The following is a 21938-nucleotide window of genomic DNA, read 5'->3' as shown; positions in this document are numbered from 1 at the left end:
CTGGTCAGGGTGATACTGACTGCCAAACTAAACCTACTGACAAAACAATTTGTAGCCACAGAGAAAGAGACAAAACACCCCATGTATCACTTTACTATATATTTATATAGATCTCTCTCGCTCTCTCTCTCTTGCCAAAAGGACCTTTATGCACTTGTGGACTCATGCAGACTCAAACTAGGCAACTCTAGTTGATGCAAACACTTTATTGAAACAACTGACTATGAGAAACCAGCTAATATGGGAGAGGTCAGAACAAGAGTCCAGGGTCACAGGGAGGGAAAGCACTAGGGAAGAGGAGAGCAGAGTTAATTCCAAAGGCCTGGAGATGCTAGTTCCATTAATACTGTTTATAGTATGAGAGGCAGGAAAGGATGATTGCTCACTTGTGAGCTGACATTCTCAGGAGGAGGTATCAAGAGGGGTTTGAGGGGTTTCTGAGCCAAAGAAAACCAACGGATTATGCTCCCCAGTCCAGGAGGGCAGGCAGGTAGGTGATTAGTGAGTAGGCAAGTCCAAACGGAGCAGTGTCGAGGAACCAGGTGAGTTCTGGTAATTAGTGAATACTAAAGCAATTGGGGACAAGGAGAAAACAGGATTAGCACAGAGGAGGATAGAAAAAAACTACATTTGGAGTTTACCACTAGTAAGTAGCAGACAGCATGGCTGAGAATGGAGGCTCGAGCTGGACCAGGGCAGGAGGAGAAAAACAAAACTTGTCCTTGGAGATAGGAAAAAATAAACATATTCCAAAAATGCTCAAACACCTAACTGTGTGTTGTGTCAGTTTCATGTTGTTCTTTTGTAATCATTTTCATTCTTCCTTCAGTAATCACTTTCTTTGTGTAGCTTTGGTCCTTTGTTTTCCCATCTCTGTGATTATCTGCTCTGCCTTAATCGTTTCCACCTGTGTCTCATTTGCTGTTCAGCTCCTCATAGTAGCCCTGTGTCTCCCATGTCAGTCCCTCAGTCTGCTTTCCCAGCCAGTTTACCTGCCTGTTATTCTGCTTACTACTATCTTTTTTCCATGTCTGCTTGTGTGTATCCTCTGACTTTGGTTTTAAACAAAAAAAATAAAACAAAAAAACAAACAACTATAATACTTATAATAATCATAACCCACTCATGTCAGTTTGTGATATATAGTCACAACCTTTAGTGTATCGCTTTGTGTTGCTGGGCATGTTTTGATGTTCTGATCCAAATTTGAAAGAAGAAGAGAACTTCGACTTGGCTTGTTATGCCAGAGACCAAGTGATAGAGTTTGGAATATGGAATTTATTACAAATATGTTGCTTGGTTAACTTCAGGCATAAAAACCGCAAGGTTAGGTTTAGGCATGAAAAATGTAACAATTCATGTCTACGAACCTGAAAAAAATAGATCTTTTTTTTTGTTAAATGCCTGTTGCGCTGGCTACTCTCTCCTTGTGTCTCTTCATTGAACGCATCTGCACTAAAACACGAGGTGAGGAGATGTGGCAAGGAGTCAAAGGTGCACAGACTGACAAATGAGCGGCTGGATTCTGCAGAGGCTTTCGTTTAGTTTTCCCTCCCAGCCAGGTTTTGTTTTATTCTTGTAATTCTAATCAAAGTTAAACATTTGTGCTGCCTTTAGGCTTTCTTCCTCACGGTAACACAAAGGAAGCCAAAAGGTATCAGGCAGTTTTACCAAATAGCCTTGTGTATGCTGAACCTTGTAAAAATAAATTAATTTATGTTGTCATTTTTGCTTTTAATCACAGAAGTGTGATTTATCTGTATAACCCAAGACTTGTGAAATTAACATGCTGTATGAACGTGAGCGTGTGTGTGTGTGTGTGTTTGTCTGTGTGTGCATGTACGTGCATGTAATGATGAATATTTGATGTTGAGAGTCTCGCTACATACTCCTCTCAGATCATGACATCATGTTGGGACCAGGGATAATTTCTGCATTATACATGAGGTCAATCGCTCTTCAAATCAAATACCACTGATTCAGCCCCTTGTGCATCCTAGTTTTGATTCTGCCTCCAGATTTTTCTCCGCTTCGCTTTCTTTTTTTGGGGCACATTGAATCAAATATTGAGTGGTTTGAATACGTTGGAAGCTTGTGGGCAATAGACAAAGAAAAGCCTATATAAAACAACTCTAAAAGATTTGATTAAAAAATATCCAGTATTACTCAGTTTATGATGTAATTCAATATCTTTCCTTGAGGCGAAATTAGAGATATACTGTCTGTCATTTTTATTAGATATGCTGGATATATCTAATATGGGTATATCTAATCTCTGAACAAGGCATCAGCAGTACAAAGCTACAGTACATCTACCTTTTATTAACTTGCTATGTGTGTTTTCTTTTTTGTGAACTTTGAAACTCTGCATTTCACTGATTTCCATTTGCCAAATTTTGGAATTCCTTGGTTAACTTAACTTCAACTCTTTCTTCTTCTTTTTTTAAAAACTACTGCTAATACTGTCCTTTGTGTGTTTGACTAAGTCATATGACCCTGGGTCTATGACACTTTTTGAAAGAAGGCTCTATAATTTAAAAACGTTTATAAATTTTGGTGAGAAAAGGACACGTTTTTTCCCTAAAACGTGAAGTTTTGGAGATGAAAGAAGCATCAGTTATGTTGTCAGTTCAAGTTCAGTTCATGCCCTCCTTCTGCCCTCCATCTATCAAACTGTTCTTAACTTTGAACTGGGGAAAAAAAGAGAAAAAAGCAGTGAAACGAAGGGCAAAACTTCAAATTTCATGGAGCCACATTGAGCCAAGACACCGAAGCGCAAAGAAGATAGAAGCAGAAGGGAATAGTAATTATGTGTTTGTCTGTGAGGGGATATATAGGTGTAGAAAGCAGACTGGATGCAGAGACCCCCAACACAGAAGCAGAGAGGAGTTCCTCTCCACATTTCACTCTAAACAACATGCTAGAATCAAGCTGTGCAACAGTGTGAGAAGGAGGGCAAGAGAAAAAAAGGGAGAGAAATAAGCAAGAGATAGAGAGAGAAAGAGAGAGAGAGCATCAAACACTCTGTAATAACTGGCTCTAATTAAGACCAGAGGGAATAGGGGAGTTATTAGCTGTCATAAGCAAGTTTATCACACCCAGAGAGAGCATATATTAGTGTGTGTAAGTGTGTGTGAGAGAGCGAGACTGGGCGAGTAAGAGAAAATACTTGCCTGTGTTTATGCATTTCCACTGTACGTGGCTCAACGTGTGCAGCAGACATAGAGAGGGAAAAGAAATGAAGCCTGTGCACGGTCTTGTGCGTGTTTGTGTGTGCGTCTGCCATATGTTTGCACGTGCATTCACACAGGCAACAGTGGTATTCCCTCCAAACACCCCAAATGTTATTAATATGTATGCAGCTGAGAGAGAGAGCCTCACATCTCCTAGCTCATCAAAAAACACTCACAAATGCGTTATTATCAATCCCCATTAAGCCGCCACACACACACACACACACACACACACACACAGATAGAACATCAACAAACAAGTAATAAGTGCAGTCTTAGACGCTTTAGTTCTTTTTCCATAAAGGGAAAGCCCTTTCACTTTGCTGACTTGTTACTGCTGTGTTTTATTTCTGAATGTTTGGCGCTTACCGACTATCAGGGTTTTAAATGACCCAGGACACACACACACACACACACACGCACACACACACAGGGTAGAACATACTTTAATTTAAGTCTCGTATTTTGGCCTAACTTGGTTTAGTTTTTTCCATTTTATGACACTTATTATTTTTCACTGCTATATTTACTAATCCCTAAGGAAACTTTTTTTCCCTCACAAAGCACAAAATTAAATGTCAGCTTCCAAACTAAGAGACATGCATGTGAGAATTACCAGCTGCATTTGGAACACAATCAGCACTTTGATTTTATTGTTAACAATAACTACTTTTAAACCTTTGTTTCTCTTTTTTGCCTGTGCTGTCAGCACACTGGAAAAATTCTTTAAACACAACAACATATCACCATAACACATACCTATTTCTGCTTTGTTCATACTGCTTACACAGTATGAACAAAGGCCACGGCTAATGAAACTTGAAATCATGGCTAGGCTAGTACTTCAGGTGCTCTTTTATGTTTCTGTGTACCATACCACTTTAGTTCAAGAAAATTAGCTTTTTTCGATGCAGTTAGATTTAGTTTGATCCCCCAGCTCCTTCTGTCCACATGTCAAAGTGTCCTTGAACAAATAACAGCGCTCCAAAGCTACTGGGTGTGTGCCTGATAGATAAAGTTAATAGAATAAAGTACTGTATAAATGTGTGTGAATGGGTCAATGCGTCTTGTGGAGTAGAAGTGTTTTGGGTGTTTAGTAAAAGTAGTAAAGCAGTTATTACAAATACAAGCCCTATTATCCATTGCCTCACAGTCACACCTGACAGCCCTTTGCTCCCCCTGCAGTCTTCCTGCATTTGTTCCATCTGTTGCTGTGAAATCAATCCATCACTTAAACAAACAAGAAATTTATTCAGTCCACAAAAAAAGCATTTTATAACCCTTGCTTTAAATGTAATAAATCAATAAAGTTTAAGTTTAAATTAAGTTGAAAAAAATGTCCAATTTCCTCAAGATTTTGAAGGACTCACTACCTACCATGCTGAGATATACCTTATAGTTTTTACATCTTTGGGATCCTCCTTGTTGGTGTAAAAATACTGGAGCATATATATATTTATGTGTGTGTGTGTGTGTGTGTGTGTGTGTATGTATAGGTACACAATCAATTATTAATTGCTCCAATAATTGTGTTTATTAATCCTCTGTTGTTCTGCTGTGTTACGATCATCTGCTGCTGGAAATGGAACCCGGTGATAAGTTGTGGTTTTGTCAAAAACAAAAAACAAAAGATGGACCTGTGGAGTTTGATATTATGAACAACCGTTATCACATAGCAGTGACATCAGATATTAGATTGCAACATTAAATAAAGCAACATTTTGAATGCCTCACATTGGCAGCTTACATAATGGTTGTACTTGGGTAAAAGACTTTTCCCCAATTTAATATTGCCCCACAGTTCACATATTTTGCTCGTCAGCTTTGTGTTTTTTTCTTTCCCCTCCAGTTTGATGTTATTCTGAGCCTAATCATTTTGATATTAAATTGGAAGAGTGATACACCGAATACACCGAAAGGCAAGATGCCTGAAGAGTTCCACCAGCACTCAAGCTTCACAATCATGTATTAACCCGATCTTTTCTTACCGATCTATTACACATGCACAAATTTGCATGCTGAATAAGCTTTTCAAAAAATGATGACACCTGTCAAGTTGTGGCCATCCCAGCTCTTAATTTCTCTCCATATGAAGCCCTGCAGTTAAATAACATGCTGCTGTACCACATTACATGTTGTTGTAATAGCGAAGCTGCACTTACAGTCCCCGTGGAAATAAAAGCAGGCTCTACTGAAGTTCACCAGACCCCAAATAAACTCCAATAATTGAGAGAGCAGGAGTCATGTCTGCACCATATTGCTGTGAGCTGCATTCACAGGTCAGGTGAGGAAAGAAGAAAGATAAGAACTGCCTGAAACGGAGATTGTATTAACACACACACACACACACACACACACACACACACACACACACACTATCTAATACATAAAATCTTCAGATCTTTAATTTTTTTTAAACATCCCCTAAAATCTTATATGCAAAAAACCCCACCTCCACACCACAATATAGTTGCTTCCCAGGGTGTTTCCTCTCTTTTTCTTTTGTCTGTTTTTGCCTCTCTTTATTGTTAATTTTCCTCTCATTGGAGCCAATTTCCCTGTGTTGCTTTTGTTGAGCCTCACAGGGGGTTTAAGTAAGCTCACTAAGGAAGCACAATTATGCAGATATTTGCCTACGCTGATAAATGGCTTTGTATTTTTCCCCACACCGCACCTAAATTTACACTCCGCTGTTTACCTACCGCCATGAACTCGTATTACTTTATTTCCGGCTCCAGATTTTCCTCTTTAATTCAGGTAATGTATCTTTAATCCAATATTTCTGGCTTTCACATATTCCCACCCCTCTTTCCTCTCTCTTGGCCTATATTCACATCTTTTTGTATTTCTTCTCTGTCTCTCCACTCAACCGTCCCCTCGCCTTCTCCCTTGACCGTGCATTCCATTACAGTGAAGCTTCCATTGATTTGCTCTCTGGCTGAAGTGCTATTGATTCCAATACATGCTCCACTGCTACTGAGCTCAGGCAGTACTGCTGTGCAATAGTCATACATACACACACATGCACATGAGCACACACCAAACACACATACTTGTTTTTCTTGTATTTCTTCTCTTTTTTGCTTACATTCCATATTGACACAAGCACATTTGGAAATACAATAGATTCCCTTCTTTTTATGTTTTTCTTCTTTCCATCAAAACTCGTATTTCTAGGTCTGGGTATTTATTGGCATATTGATTGGCTTTGCATTACCAAAAAGCACATCTTCATGTGTAATTTCTCAGCCATTATTTTGGAAATGATTGTTAGAGACTGTGCCGATAGCAAGGTTTAACAGTGAGAAAACAGGAGCCCATACAGAGAGGGTTGACTTGGAAGAAAAAGCCTGAGAATAAACCTTTAAGATGTCTAAGCATATATAGGTTTGCATGTTTAGAATTCTTTTATCTGGTAAGAGTTTATTTATTTATGCTAACATGCTGAGTGAAAGTGCTTTTTAATGAAAGAGATAGAGAGGGAGAGGCCAATGAGGCTGTGAATGTCTGTGTCCATGTGTAGCTGAAAGTGATGTATATACATGCTATGAAACTGAAGAGGGAATTTGCCCATGTGGAAAACTGCTGACATGTCATGAACTCAATATTTTTTTGCTTGAGTGCAACCTTTTTTTCTTTCTCACCTTTCCCAGTTTATACCTGTTTATTTATCCCAACTGTCATAGGACGAGAGGCGGGGTACACCGCGGACAGGTTGCCAGTCTGTCCTCTGCGATCCTGAATTGGATAAGAGAATGGATGGGCGGATATTTTAAATATTCAACTTCTTTAGTTCTTAGTCATTTCTTTCAAACAGAACTGAGACTAAAATAAGAGCATGAGTCGTCTATACTGCATTCTATTTCAAGGATAGTTTGATGATGACAAAGGTTTTGGGTCTATGGGAAACTGGCATTCTGACCCGAACTCGGTAAACACTTGCTTGATTTTGTTTATGGGCTCAGGTATTCGCCATAACTCATACAGAAAAAACGTTAAGTCTGTTTTGTAAATCTTGATCATTCATGTCAGTCACAAGTCATTAGTCAGTGAGCGAGCGGTTTGACAGTCGGATCCGCCCCTCCTTGTCACATCCATTTTTTGAAACCAATGCTTATCTTGAGGCTTCAAAATGGGACCTCAGAAAGCAGTGAATGATGTCACAGTAGTTACAGTGCTGTGAAAAAGTATTTGCGCCCTTCCTGATTTCATTGTTTTTTGAATGCTTGTCACACCAAAGTACTACTAATCCTACTTATTCAACTAAAACAGTAACTTCACGCGATTACATATTCACTCAGTTAATGAAAAGCTGTATTTTGACAATGTGTAGAATATCTAAGAGCATATGAAAATATGTACATTATTAAGACTCAGCTGAATGTTCTGAGGCAAGGTTTGCTAAATTATTGTTGTATAAAGAAGATATGCCAGGCAGTTTAGAAGTTTCTTCATTAGTGCCAGGAAATTTGGATCTCCAACCTTCATAACAATAGGTGATCAATAACCAGTAAATGAGCTGCAGCCTGTAATTTGGCTGACAATATGAAATCTATCACATATAATAATATGCAGGGCGCTGTGATTAATAGATTGCAGTGGTGTTATTTTTAGTGATTATTGGTCCCTCTAACGGCAGACTGATGAGTGAGAGGGGATTAGTAGGCATGCAGAAAGGGCAGTCTATCACTATGCTTAGCTTTTGGCTGATTTTCATATCTCACGGAGGATCCTGGTGAGAAATTGAGAGTCGTGAATTTTAAAGGTTCATATTCTATAAGCCATGTAATGTCTTTTTTGTACATCACAAAGGGTATCACTGCAATTCAATCGTAACATAAAATCAGCGTGACAGCTGCAGATTCCAGTGAATTGGATCATAGTAGTAAAAACACAGGGAGACATTTATGTCATATTTAATTTTATGATTTTACTGTTTTCATTTTTTCCCCCCATTTTACTTAAGTTTGGACAGAACAAATTTGTGCCTTTCAAGTTGAATTATGTTTCTCCCCATAGAAGAACAGCCCCTTATTGCCTCCAACAGCATTCACGCCTCATCAGACACATTTATACACAAGACAGATCTATGCACACGCCTGCAACATACACACTTATCGCAGGGCAATCAATAGCAGTGGTGATGGATGCTGCATTCTGATGCACGCGCTGCCCTCTGACCTGTAATTGAATTTGCAGGGTTCAGACACTTTATCATGACGGGACCATTTGTGCTACAGGTCATCGGCTGCTAAATGGTTGATAAGCTGGCACACTCGGCGTCTGCAGCTCATATGTCTGCTGTCAAAGCAATGGGCTTTGCTGACTGATTTCCGCAAAGTGTGAGAAAGCCACAGATTGTGCAGGAGGTTCAGTGTTCGTTAAAGTCTGGATATGTTCATGTGAAACGGAGTGTGTGTGTCAGAGCCTGATGGATAGGTTTGTTATCTGATCAGCCTGTATTGACCTTTTGCAAATATATTTGTATCTGAGTATAGATTTCATATACTATAGGCCTGATATGGTCCAATGTGAGAACTTTTATTTATTTTTCGGCTCTTTGGCCTAAACTCTGTTGTTTACAATCTGCCTACAGTTGCCTAGAGCACATGCAGAGGAGTAGCATCACTGCTGAGCAGGTGGTGGTGGTGCACAGTAAATTGCTAACTATCGTGTGAAACATGTTGATGGAAAGTCAATTAGTTTGAATGTTAACAAATGCACTTACACAAAATATCATTTTTTTACCTCCTGAATCTGATACTACCTTCAAAAATCTAGTATCTGTTGGACTCCACTGTGTATGATGAAGAGTATAAGTGTAGAGATCCTCCAATCGATTCCTAATACTTGTTTTCTCTGGTTGCTTCTCATCTGAGGAGACTCTGATGGTTGTGCAGACAAACGAGTGGGAATATCACATTGCTATCGGCACCCTGCCCGAACCGCGAACCATTCAATGACTTCTCACTTTTAACACCTGGTGCTTTCCCAGGCGGTTAACTATTTGCTGAGGCCTAGTCTATATCAGCTTTCAACTTCAGGTATGTTAGTTCAACATAAATGCAAATGAGCAGAGATTAAAGTATGACGTTCTTTCAAAACTTCCCATAAAACTGCACAATAAATGTATTCCATGTGGGATACAATTCATAAACAGAAAGCACAGCAGAATTGAACTCATTAAAGTCCAATTTGATGTTTTCACTCACATTTCCTGCTTTGCTTGAGGAATCCCATTCAGGAAACTCACAACGCTGCAATAACTTGGGTAATTGGTAATGAGTCTGTGTATTAGAAGCATTTCAAATAATCATTTCAAAATCACACAGCAGGGCAATCAGATAATGCAAACGGTAGGTGCAATAAAAACAGGTAAATTGAAAAGGAAATTAATAAGAAAAAGGAGAGAAATTTATGTCCACTAACTGTGTTTCTCTTACACTTGAGTGCTGTGCTTTTCATTACGAGAGCAAGCTTTAATGTCAGCTTTTCCCCCAGAGGCGTCCAGTATTTCTCAGCTAATAGCCTTCACAGTACTGTAACCCATTAGTTCTGAGCTTTTTAGGTTGGAAGTCATCTGCGGTTTTTGGTTGATAATTGCTATTTTTATATTCAAGCATTGCACAATGGTCAAGTACCTGCAAAACTAATGATGTTACCATGCTAACATGCTAAACTAGGATAGGACAAAAAGTAAGCGTTACACTATAGATACCAGCGTGTTAACCTTGACATTTTGAGCGCTATAGCTTGCTGACGTTAGCCTTTTGCCCAAAGCACTGGTCTGCATCACCCTCCCACCTGAAGTCAGAGGACTTTGTTTGCCAGCTGACAGATCCTTTCAGCAAGTACTTACCTGATATCATTCAAGACAGGGCTCTGCTTTAGGACTGCTGAATCCTGAGACTGTGTTAAAAAGGCTGGATGTAAATCAGTGTCTCTCTTGAGTTTGGTTCCATTGTGCCAGACATGATTAATTGCTCCCAGAAAACTTATCTCTCGTGATTTTTTTTCCACAGTGGTGTTCTTTACATAACAGCTACTGTAGCTTTCTTTTGTGTTTCACAGGTGAATTTCAGTTGGCATAATGTGTTAAAAGCACCGTGTTTCTTAGTTTTTCAGAGTTTTGGCAGGGTTGACACCTTTGAGGCTGTCCAAAGAGAATTATGTAAGTGCATATATTTTAAAAATAAGTTTCTGATTTGGATTGGGCCAGGTCTTGGCAATAAAGCCAAACTTATAGGAAACTGTGTCCTTGATGCATTATTTTAAACTAACATGAAATATGGGTTTAGCCTGGCTTCCAATGAGGCTATGTGCCCTTGGTTTTATATTTACAGGAAATAGCCAATAGCCCGGATGATCGTATTAATCATGTCATGGTTTCCCCTCCGCGTGCATGTTTGTCTGTGTTTGTGTGTGCTTTCGCTGTGTTGTGTTATTTCAGGATCCACTCATTACACACATACACACACATGTGGTTTAGCAGGACATTTCGAGGAGAGTAAACAGCGAATATTTCATCAGCTGTGTGAGCTGGCAATATTTGGGCCTGCAGTAACAGCATTACAGTCTATTTGTTTGAGGTAGCGAGGCTGTGTATATGTGTGTATCAGCACTGCCAGAGCCTATGGTGTTGTGGGATCCAACCTCACCTGAGCTGTATTTTCCTTTGGAATAATAAGCCCGCATGCAAGATATCAGATGCCGAAAAAGTGTATGTGCCAAAAATAGACATTGGAGGAACATCTGCTGTCCACAGTTTTCCGGTAAATTCAGTTGAGAGCTTTGCAATTATGGAACATGCTTTCCAAAAAGTGTGGTGTAGATGAAGTGGAGGAGATGAGTGAAGACATTTAAGCTTTGAGGTAATTAACTGCAGTTCAAAGGGGTTAGCTATCACTGTACCTAGACTTGTGCTGACAGGGTATTCTCTGTCCTGCTAGCATGTAAATGCATTAACACTGACTGCTGAGGTAGTACTTTAATATGAGATAGTCTTATTTAAGTGTGTCACGGTGTGCTATGAGTTAAGTATAAAATACATGACCAGCATATATATAGTTATATACATAGAACAGAGTTAAATTTCATCATCTTCCTTCCAGTAAACATCACAGAGATTTTTGGATACTGGTAGTTAAAGGGAGAAAACTACAAAAGAAGAAAAGACCATTGTGTGATTTTGAATTGGACTCCCACAGCCGCAAGAGTTTCCAGTGGTCATGTTATAAATGATGACTTGGATCTTTTTTTACCCATAGTCATTGCTCTATCCGTATCTATCTGCTACCTTCTGGACATGCTGTGTTTTAGGTATCAGTGTTATCCTCATACTTTTGCTAAGTCTAAAGAGGAAGAGCAAAACTAAGCTCTAACATTCTCTTACTTAAATGCTAAATGTTCTTACCAGGCTTGCTGAGGTCAACCTTGGTTAATTCTACATTACTTTGGAAATGTTTTGAAGCACCACTCATAACTTTCTGTTTTGCTAGGAAATTGGGAATTTGCAATGAGTTACGAAAAGATTTACTGAAACATGGAAATGGAAATACAGTATATATGGCAAAAACAGAAGTAAGTAGACTTCATCAGTCTTCAGGAATAGTTCTTCAGGCTTCTCTTCTTCAGACATTTGCTGCCTTTTTTTTCCTTTTCTCTATGAAAAGTTCTGGGCTCTGGGGAGGCCAATCCATGACTAATAGTCTTCCATTTTACTGCATTCATAGTGTGTTTGGGATCATTGTCATGGTGAAAAATGAAGCTGTTGCTAATCACATGCTTTCCAGATAGTACTGCATGGTTGATCAAAATGGCACTTTCTGACAAGAAGAACACCACTGGTTAAAATACAACCCCAAACCATGACAGAGCCTCCACCGTGTTTTACAGATGGCTGTGGCAACTCTCTCCTGACCTCCTCAACTGGACAATGATTTGAAACAAAAAATGTGAAACTGTATTTATCACTCCATAAGACCTGTTACTGCTGAGTTTAGTCCTATTCTTGAGTAATTTATAATACCTCAGCCTTTTCTTCCAGTTTAAAATGTCACAAGAATTTCTCTTTGAAAACCACACTTTCATTGACACCATCTCTGATTAGGCTTCAGTGAACAGTAGATGATCAACTGAAGAGCTAGATGCATCTTGAGAGATGCATCTACCTACACACTGCACAAAATGCCAATATATAGTACGTTTTCAGCAAATAGCTCTTTGTAAATCACCTTGTTTGTATAAAAATACTGTTTTCTGTCTGTCAAACTGTGTCATTCTTTGCAATTTTTATAAAATCAACAAAAGAAATGGCAGCCAAGTATGTGTTTTTGACACATTTCTATTAAGAAACTGCTTAAAGAAACCATTTTTAAAAATTGCTTCTTTGTTAAGTTGACTCACTCTGAAACTGTTCCGGTACAAGGATTGGACTGAAAATGAGCGAGAAGACATCTAAAGAAAAACTTTGAAACACCTTTAGAAAGCCTGGAGAACTATTGCTTAAGACCACTTTTAAAAAATGACCAGAAAATCTGGTTCATTGGAAGCAAAATATAAAGAAATAAGGGATAGCTCAAGACTTTTGCACAGTTCTGTACATTGAGGAGTCAGGAGGTTTTGTTCGGGAGTACATTTATCTTAATATCAGTTGATACGCTCACAGATTAACCTACCTGATAGGTGGTGATATGTGCAAACCCACCAAAAATGGAAAACCGGAGAGATAAGCAGAAATTTCACATTACATCTCCCCTACTAAGCATCTCCCCGTTATTCATCCTTTCACTTCATGGACTTCTCAGCTCTTGTCTCTTCCCTCACCCTAATGTTACAACTCATACTCCTGTTCATAATTAGGTCCCCTGACACTTTCCTCACTGTCCAGCTGTAAGGGTGTGCTTGTATCCTTGTGCTTGTGACGGTGATAAGGAACACATACTCCATTTATCATATCACAGGTATGAGTCCCCGATGAATTGAGAGTTAAAGTGTGCCTTCTTCTAAGTGTGTGTTTCAATGTGTGTGTTCGGACGTGAATGTGCGAGCAGCATTTTTCAAGCAGGGCTGTGTGTACAGCAGTTTGGTGTCTGTGTCTGTGCATGTGATGCACGCAGTGAGAGATGAAGCAGCAGGAGAGTTGAAGGACAGTATGTGTTCTTGAAAAAATACGTCAATAACCAAAAGGTTCAAAAAGTAGTTTCTTTTTCTCCTGCGTGTGCCACATGTGGCTTCATCCCTAGCCTGTGGAGGGCAGTGTGACCCCAATAATGCTGATGACACCCGAGAATTATAGAATAAAATCAAACTATATGGTAGAGAAATACCCTTTTACTGCTAGCTTTCTAATGCTTCTCACAAGTAGTAGTTGGTTTTGCTGTTGCCATTTTCTTAAATGCTCCTTAGCTCAAGGTTGGCAACTTGCACTTTAAAGTCTAATTGTGGTACAAGGGACATACTACACAAAACTATTATCCGATTCAAAACATAGTATAGTAAAGCATTTGGCCACCTAGGACAGCTCAAGAGATTCACTGTTAAAGTAACAGATATTTTTCCAGCTGAAGATACTCTTTCAAGCCCCATGTTGATCTTATCCTCTTGTGTTCCTCTGAAAAAAAAACCTACCATGAGAAGTTGTCTACGAGATGTGTGAAATATTGCCACTGCATTTCATCAGTGCCACATGTCAGAAGCCATACGAGCAGACTCTTCAGAGTTGTTCAACTTAAGAATCAAGTGCTTCTTATTCACAGAAGTGTCATGTCCTCTAGCTTAGGTTGTGCATTTGCAGTTGACAAAGTATATATATATGTATATGTGATGCACAAGTTACTGTAGTATGTGAACTTCCCTTTCCCCCCAAAAAACAAACAACCTACTTTTCTTTTCAATCTTTTTTACAATTTGTAGAAGTGGTTCTCTTCAGTGAAGCTGCACCTACTTTATTTTGTTATATCACAAGTGAAAATGTTTTTTATGCTTTTACCTTCAACCATGAACCTGCTCCAGGTTGGGTCATAATCCCGTTGTGCTCTTGTACAGCTCCTCATAGCTTGAGAATGCACATGAATGCATCAACTCTAAATAGTGAATCTTACTGGGTGATAGAGACAGCAACAGTAGCTGTCCTGCCTTGAGGCAAACAGACCATGTTTTTTGAACAGTGTACATATTGGACTCACCCGGGCTGGATACCTCATGTTCACTGGAAGCTTCCCTCTGGATATGATGTTGGCCGCTGTGTTTCCAAGACTTGGAATCCAAATCATATATTTTGCACACACAGACATTTATCATGAGTGAATGCCATATTATGTCAAGGAATCCCATACCTACTTCTGTAGGTCTAGTAGAGCATTTCAAAGACAGCAGATGGTGGTAAATAAATTACAGCCTAGACGCTGCCCAGCAGCATGTCTTTCTCCTGCTTCTCCTCCTCATGATTGTCACCATTAGAGGAAGTGAGAGGCAGCAGACTGTGACTGGCCACAGTCTTGAAATCATTAGGTAAAGTTTTGTGTTACTTGTCTGCTGAGGAAATCTGAGGATTTCCTCACCAGGATTAGAACAGCGAATGCAGGATATGCACCTAAAGGCCTTATGATTTAGTGACTATGAAAACCATTTTATCATCTTTTGGAGATTCAAAATTGAGTCCTAATGATTTGACAGCTTTGGAAGGGAGTAAAACAGTTAACTTACCCAGCAGCAGCAAAAATGCTGTATATCTTCAATTGGCCAGAGGGGAATAAAATACAGCGACTAAGGGAAGGAAAAACAAGAAGAGGAAGAAATCACCTAACGGTATTTTGATATGCCCCTGTAATATACTTTGTGCCCCTTGGGGGAAAACCTTTGTGATTGCTTCATTGCTCTTTTAAATCCCCTCCATTACTGTGTGTGCATTTCAAATGCTGCTCTACAAAGTACACTACTTCTGCAAGCCCTAAAGCCTTAGGGCTAGAACTATTGCCATACTAACTGGGGATTATAGGCTTGCATTTGCCATTTACTCCTTGTTATTGGTCTTCGGTGAATAGCTCCATTTCCTATGTATGAGAATCCTCTGACTGTCCAGGACTGAGCTGAAATCTCTATGCATAGTGATGCATTGGGCAGCATGCTGAATTATTGATTGGTTCCCATGGATGATGATGATGATGATGATGAGACTTTGTAGCTTGCTGGGTTAGCTCTGGGGCAGATGCTTTGATTAAGAAGAGTACCCCTCTTCTCCTGCTGCGAGAGAGAAATGGAAACAGAGAGTGGGAGAGATGGGGATAGTAAAAATCTAATACATTCATCAGCGAACAACAACTCTCCAAAACATTTGGACAAAGAGGGAGATAGGATGGAAAGAAAAAGAGAGTCAGGGGAGTATGCACACATAAAGGGGAGGATAAAAACCGTGAAAAGCCTGATGAAAGAATAAAGAGGAAGGAACTAAAGGGGGAAATATGAAGCATACAAATGTGAAAACCCTGCTGTCAAGACAGTAACTGTTTTACAGTTTGTGGGAAACTACTCTGTTCATTCAGCCCAGCACTGCCTGAGCTCACTGTAAGCAGGTTGAGTCATTTTATCTCTACATTAACGTTGCAGCACTACTACAGAATGCTGTTCAACTTTTACATTGTGCTTTCTTTCTGCTGTGCAGTTCTGAATTGAAACACTTTGTATGCGCTCTGAATTCCTAACCTAAAAAATTATTAGTAGCTGCTGGTTCCTAAATCGCCTTATTCCTTTTAAAGCAAAGTTTTGTAGCTTATTTTGTACTTCTGTTTCAAATGTGACGTTGTGCGCACATTGCTTGACGTTGTATTGGGTGCGACATCGCCGGTTGCTAGGGAAAAGTGTGTCTTCCCTGACTGGTTGGCATTGATTTGTGGAGGTTTCTGGCTGTTGAATGGCAAAATCCTTCACGTGATTGCTTTAGTTGCTAGGAGAAGGCTTGTAGTTTTTCAGGGTTATTGGCAAATACTCGCTAACTACTATAACCAAGTGGTTGTGAGACCTGAAAAGGTGTGACACAAAGCAGAAATGGAGGTTTGCCTTCAAAATAAAAGTTGCATCTAAAACATTTCCAATGGCACAACTTTTACTTTGAAGCAAATGGTTTCCATTTTTCAGTTTGCACCACACCTTTTGACATTTTCACTACACCTCAGAGAATACTGGGCCAATGTTTGTTGACAAATCCATCCATCACTACTACTTTAATGATCACCACAGCAAAAGCAAACACTTGCTAGCTAGCCAGTAATACATATTTTTCTCTAGCCACAGGTTGTTTCCAGGGGGTCACTGCCCTGTCAAAGGCCTGCCAAGCAGAGCTTCTCAAGGGAACACACACAGCATCTGGTGATGTCCAAGGTTTGTATTCTTACTGCAAAGCAGTTTTATTCAAGTATTAAAAACAATCCTAAATTTAAAGTTATATTAGTTTGTCCAGTTACCTTTTACTCACATATTGATTGGTTTTCTGATGTGCAACTACAAAAAAAGCTTTTGACCTAAACAGGCACAGGCTGCACGCATTTGATGAAGCATTCACACTGTAGCATTAAATATTATTGAAAATGTCAGGCAAATGGCTTAAATTGGTTACTGAAACTTGTAAACACACAGAGAAAGTCGTAGACATAAATAGAAGTATAATACATTAAACAGTGCAACTGCAAACTGAAGCGCATTGGTGTTGATGGACTGAATTAATTAATGTTTCTGTATCAGGTATATGTGTTAGCACAGCTAACAGGTGTCCAAACAAATGCATTTAAAGGTGCTTTTTATAAAGTCCTCATTTAGTCTGCTATGTAATTTTCTAATATTGTTCAACGTTAAAAAGAGAAAAATGTATGCACCTTAATTTGACCACTTTATTGGGTTCTAATGTATAATTTAATGTCTTAAAACTACTGACACACTCACCAAATACAAAATATAGCCCATTAACCACCATTTCACACCCATTTCACTTAAACTCATTCAGCCTGGAAATTATAGTGAAGTGTAGCACACCATTCTCCGACTAAAGATGTGGGGATGTATGTCTGTTTATTTGCTTTTAATGCAAACACATAATTTTTCAGACTGCAGTTCAAGTGATAATGGGACGCGTGTTGATCAGTCTGCAGTATTGACGACTCTGTTTGATAAGTTTATGAAGATACAACTGACAAACAGGAATATGTTTATATTTAAAAATACCAAAGCTACTCTATTGGTGAAAACTGACCATATTACCAAATAAAACAAAACAAACTTAAGTAGATAACTCCATTATGCGTACTCCCTGAAGCCCAAGCAATTAGCTGAAAAATGTAATAAGCAAAAAAACCTTTCTAAATGCTATTAATAAACTCAGAATGATTAATTGTTTCATTTGGTATATTTCTTTGGGTTTTTTATATAAATAAATACCATCTCTTGAAGTAAAATTCAGCAGCTGCAAAACTTAACTCTTTGATGACATTTAGTATTCAGTCTATCACCAAATAAAATCTGAACAAAATGAAAACATCATTAACTCAATTTTCTCTCTTCCTGGTGTGTCTCTTTCTTTCCTCTCTCCCTCCTGTTTTCTCCACAGCTTTACACTCTCTTTCTCTCTCTGCTTCACACTCCCTTTTACCTCAAGTTGTTTTAAAGACACTGGGGGTTTCTGTCTAAATTAGACCCAGTCAATAGAGGAAGTGTGCCCTTAGGCGAGAAAAACTGGTACTCTGCTAATATACAGTATTTGAGACAGTGAGTGTGTGTGTGTGTGTTTTCAGTGTGTTTCTGCAGTTATGTCTTCGTGCCGCATATAAATCTGTATGCAAGCTAAGTAGGTGTGTGTAATCATTTTTGTGTTGATCAGTTTTGTACAAAAGCATAATTTTGATTATATAAAACTGCACAAACGGCAAATTAAGATATTTTGAGAAAATCTATTATTCGTTATGACCAGCTCAGATGAGTGACAGAAGACGGAGACCACGCAGGCTTAAAAAAATCAAGTGATTTTAAATACCCAGCATGTTCAGACTGTTATTATTCACACCTTCAATTCCATCTGTGTCAAGGTGTCCTTCATGAACATGTAATAATATGTCTGTTAATGAAAAGTACGAATAAGGCTATACCGAAAATATTGGGATCAGATTTTGTCACCTGTGATTGAATGTCGGATGGATATTCCTGCAGTCCTTACAGTGTGACATATTCAAAATACAGTCTTTATTGTTTTTGGTTTAGAGACCTTGAAAATATTATAAAAAAAAAACCCCATTCCCTTGTTTCATTCCTTTCTTGTTCCATTGGATGAGGACTGCTGGTGAAAATACCTAAATTCTGAGAGAGCAGCTGCCTCACAGTCAGGCTGTGTTATTGCTGCTAACACTAACATGTTAGCTAAAGGAAATGAAATACTTCATTAGCTAGCTAGCTGCTAGCTACAAGACACAAGACTATTAATGTACATTCAGCATCTGAGAAACTAAAGCTGCAGTTATTTCATATCCCGATAAACAAAAGTCCTTCGCGTCATTCCATGTCAGTTCATCAAATAAACACCTGACCATCTCAAATTTGAATCTAAAAATAAACATTTCTTAATAGAAATTATGCCACACTGTACATTCCAAAATCCTCCAGTTTTATAGTCTACGACAGCAGATCACTTGTCATACATGCTACTACTGCACATTCACCTAATGTATATATTATGTTCTTCCTCTCCTCCCCCTTTTGCACAAGTCGAGGAGTGTGTCAGGTTACATTTCACTGCGTGTTATACTTGTATAACTATGCATGTGACGAATAAAGAACCTTGAATCTTGAACCTATGATGTTATATGTTTACTAAAGAATATATACGTATAACAAAACACTTGAGCTAGATCCAAACTTTTTAGGGTGTAATATTGGATATTATGTCTATATAAATATAGACTCTCAGAGGTGTAGCTCAAATTAAGATGGAACGATGGATGTGGGATTTCCCTAAAATATCTGGATGTCCAATCTCTTTTAAAAGAATTTGGTTTCAAAGGGTATGTGGTATAATTGCACCCAGCAGACATTGTCTGTTTTTGTCTAAAAAAACCGTCCTCCTGGCTCATGAGGGTGCATAAACTAAATTAAAACATCTTGCTCTCCAAAACCATCTTTGGCTAAGTATTTCAAAAGTTCATATTTGGAAAATAAGAGGGAACACTAAAACAACATTTGGATATAATATTAACAGCAGCCTGTTCTTCCTAATAAAATGAATTCAGATTGGGTACATGGTGGCAAATATTACACTAAAGTTAGATTGCATTTTTTCCCTTTATCTTTCCCTTTAAATTTTGGTTCAACCTATTAGGTGCCTGAAATTTTGCATGATTTCTGTTAAGTATATTTATTTTCTTTTTTCCTCGCTCCAATTTCATTAGTTGTGATGTAATCACTCCTTATTGCTGACACTGTAGAATGGTTAAGTTCTAACGTAACTTTTAGATGTGTCCTTTGCTAAAGATGTATTGAAACTGCAGTGGCAGTTGACATTGTTAGTTATGTTGTTATTTTATTCAATGAATTAATTGTAATACCTGTATTGAATACAAGGGCCACATTTGATACGTAAGTACATTATATATCTTTTTACATAGGTTTAATAGGTCAATTTTCTTGATCATCACAGATATCCACTGTCGTGATTGTTAGATATATTCCTCCAATATTCCTGAAAGAAGGCATGTTGCACTGTAAGAGTAAAGTTATGTTAGTAACCCTCCTATGAGACATAACATTTTCCTGTGTACTTTGTTGCTGCTCAGCATCATTTCTTAGAACTGTGTGGTACACAGGAAATTGCATTGGAAACCATGATCATCTCTCTGCTTCAGTGATTGCCACTATGAGCTCCCAGCTTGTTCCAATACAATTTCATTTTAATGATAAACTTTTTTTTATTGGTGTCTTTATTTTCAAATCTTTATTTTCAACTCATGCAAGGTGCATGAGTTGAATCATTAAGTGACTTCCCACACTGCAAAATGCAAATTAACTCTACAAGGGTTTATTCATTTTTTACACTCTCTCTACATTTTAAATTGCAGCAACATTTAAAAAATACAATAATATTGCCCCCCTCATCTCCCCTTGAAAATTAGTGTTTTTCTAGGTTCTTAAGTTCCCAACTATCATCATCATCACCATCATCATCATCATCATCTTATTTATAAAGCACTTTAAAACAACCACAGCTAACAGAAAGTGCTGTGCATTGGAATTAAATAATAAAAACACATAAAATATAAATAAAAACCAAATAAAACAAAAAAGTAAAATTTAAAAAAAAAACTAAGAGAAAAACTAAAAGAAAAAAGTCTCACTGTGGCCAAAAGCCAAAGAATAAACATGGGTTTTAAGATGTGTTTTAAATGTGGACAGCAAAGGAGCCTCTCTACTATGTTATAACAAATTTATCACTTTCAGATTTGTAGTTTTACCTTTTTGATTTGTTGAACAGAGACTACAAGCCCATTATCACCAATGGAGCTCCAGTGAAGAGGGTGCGGTCCTTCAAGTATCTCGGTGTGCACATCTCCTCAGACCTGACATGGTCTGCCCACAATCAGGTCCAGTCCAAAAAGGCTAGGAAGTTCGGGGTCTCTCCAGTGATCCTCAAGACTTTCTATGCAGACGCTGTGGAGAACGCAGAACATCTCCTGGTATGGGAACAACTGCGTTAAGGAAAAAAAAAGGTCCTCAGAGAGAGATCGGTACAGCGCAATGCTGCTGCAGGGCTACTCAACCCTCCCTATAGGACATTTTCACAAGGAGATGTTGAGATAATGAAGGACCCGTCTCACCCCAGCAACAATCTGTTCCAATTTCTGGAATCGGGCAGAAGGTTCTGCACTATCCAGGCAAAAACAGGGAGACTAAAGAGGAGCTTCTATCCTCAGGCCATCCGTGCCCCCCCCCCAGCATCCTTAAGTGACTGAGGACTTATTCTTACCACATCCTCAAATCAACCATGATTATTCTGGCCTCACTACGGCACAAGACACTTTAGCATCCCACTTGCACAATGTACATTCTCAGTTTTTTAACTTAAATTTTCAGATTGTTTTATTTTATTTAAATTTACTTAATGTATATAATTCACCCACTTACTGCATATACTCCTTGTACATATTCACTTACTGTATATTATGTGTCTTTTTGCACAGTCGAGGAGCATTTCAGGACACATTTCACTTCGTGTTGTACTTGTATAACTATGCATGTGACAAATAAAGAATCTTGAATCTCGAACAATACATACATTACTAATGTGTGTAATAATTTTAAATGCAGAGTCATTTTCAGAGAATCAAATTTCTGGGATAGACCAATTACAGTCTAACTAAGAGAGGATACAGGGTCACCTGATCCAGTTCTAACTATAAGCTTTATCAAAATGTAAAGTTTTAAGCCTTTTAAGCTGAAGTCTCTGCCTCCCACTCTACTTTTGTTCTAAAAGCTGCAGAATACAAGCAGTTCAGAATAATCAGGCCTCATCCAATTTTGACAAATTTTTGCTACCGTATTGTCTCATTTTGCGTTAAGAGTTAAGGCTAACCTGTGGTTCTACTTTCCTTCACATTGTGTTTTATTTTTATCTTTCTATGCCCTTTAATCATTTGAATTCTTCTCTTTCCCCTCCCCCACTTTATTACAATAGAT

The 21938-nt window shown here is 38.4% G+C and overlaps 1 long non-coding RNA gene across 4 annotated transcripts; it reads right to left on the bottom strand.

The window, feature by feature from the left end:
- Positions 1–165: 165 nt before the first annotated feature.
- LOC102078412 (uncharacterized) lies at positions 166–21494 on the bottom strand. Of its 4 annotated transcripts, XR_003213714.1 has the most exons (6): positions 20717–21494; positions 15220–15476; positions 14940–14999; positions 14420–14489; positions 387–566; positions 166–287 (listed from the first exon to the last, which is right to left on the bottom strand). It is a non-coding gene; the product is annotated as an uncharacterized LOC102078412 (long non-coding RNA). The 4 variants fall into 4 exon arrangements; XR_003213713.1 differs by lacking the exons at positions 166–287; positions 20717–21494 and having other exon boundaries at positions 307–566; positions 15220–15543; XR_269810.4 differs by lacking the exons at positions 14420–14489; positions 14940–14999; positions 15220–15476; positions 20717–21494 and adding an exon at positions 768–943.
- Positions 21495–21938: the final 444 nt, after the last annotated feature.

This window comes from Oreochromis niloticus, linkage group LG14 (genome assembly GCF_001858045.2).
Source record: "Oreochromis niloticus isolate F11D_XX linkage group LG14, O_niloticus_UMD_NMBU, whole genome shotgun sequence".
Classification (NCBI taxonomy): Eukaryota; Metazoa; Chordata; class Actinopteri; order Cichliformes; family Cichlidae; genus Oreochromis; species Oreochromis niloticus.
Note: the sequence above shows the minus strand (reverse complement) of the source record. Positions and strands in the feature narration are given on the sequence as shown.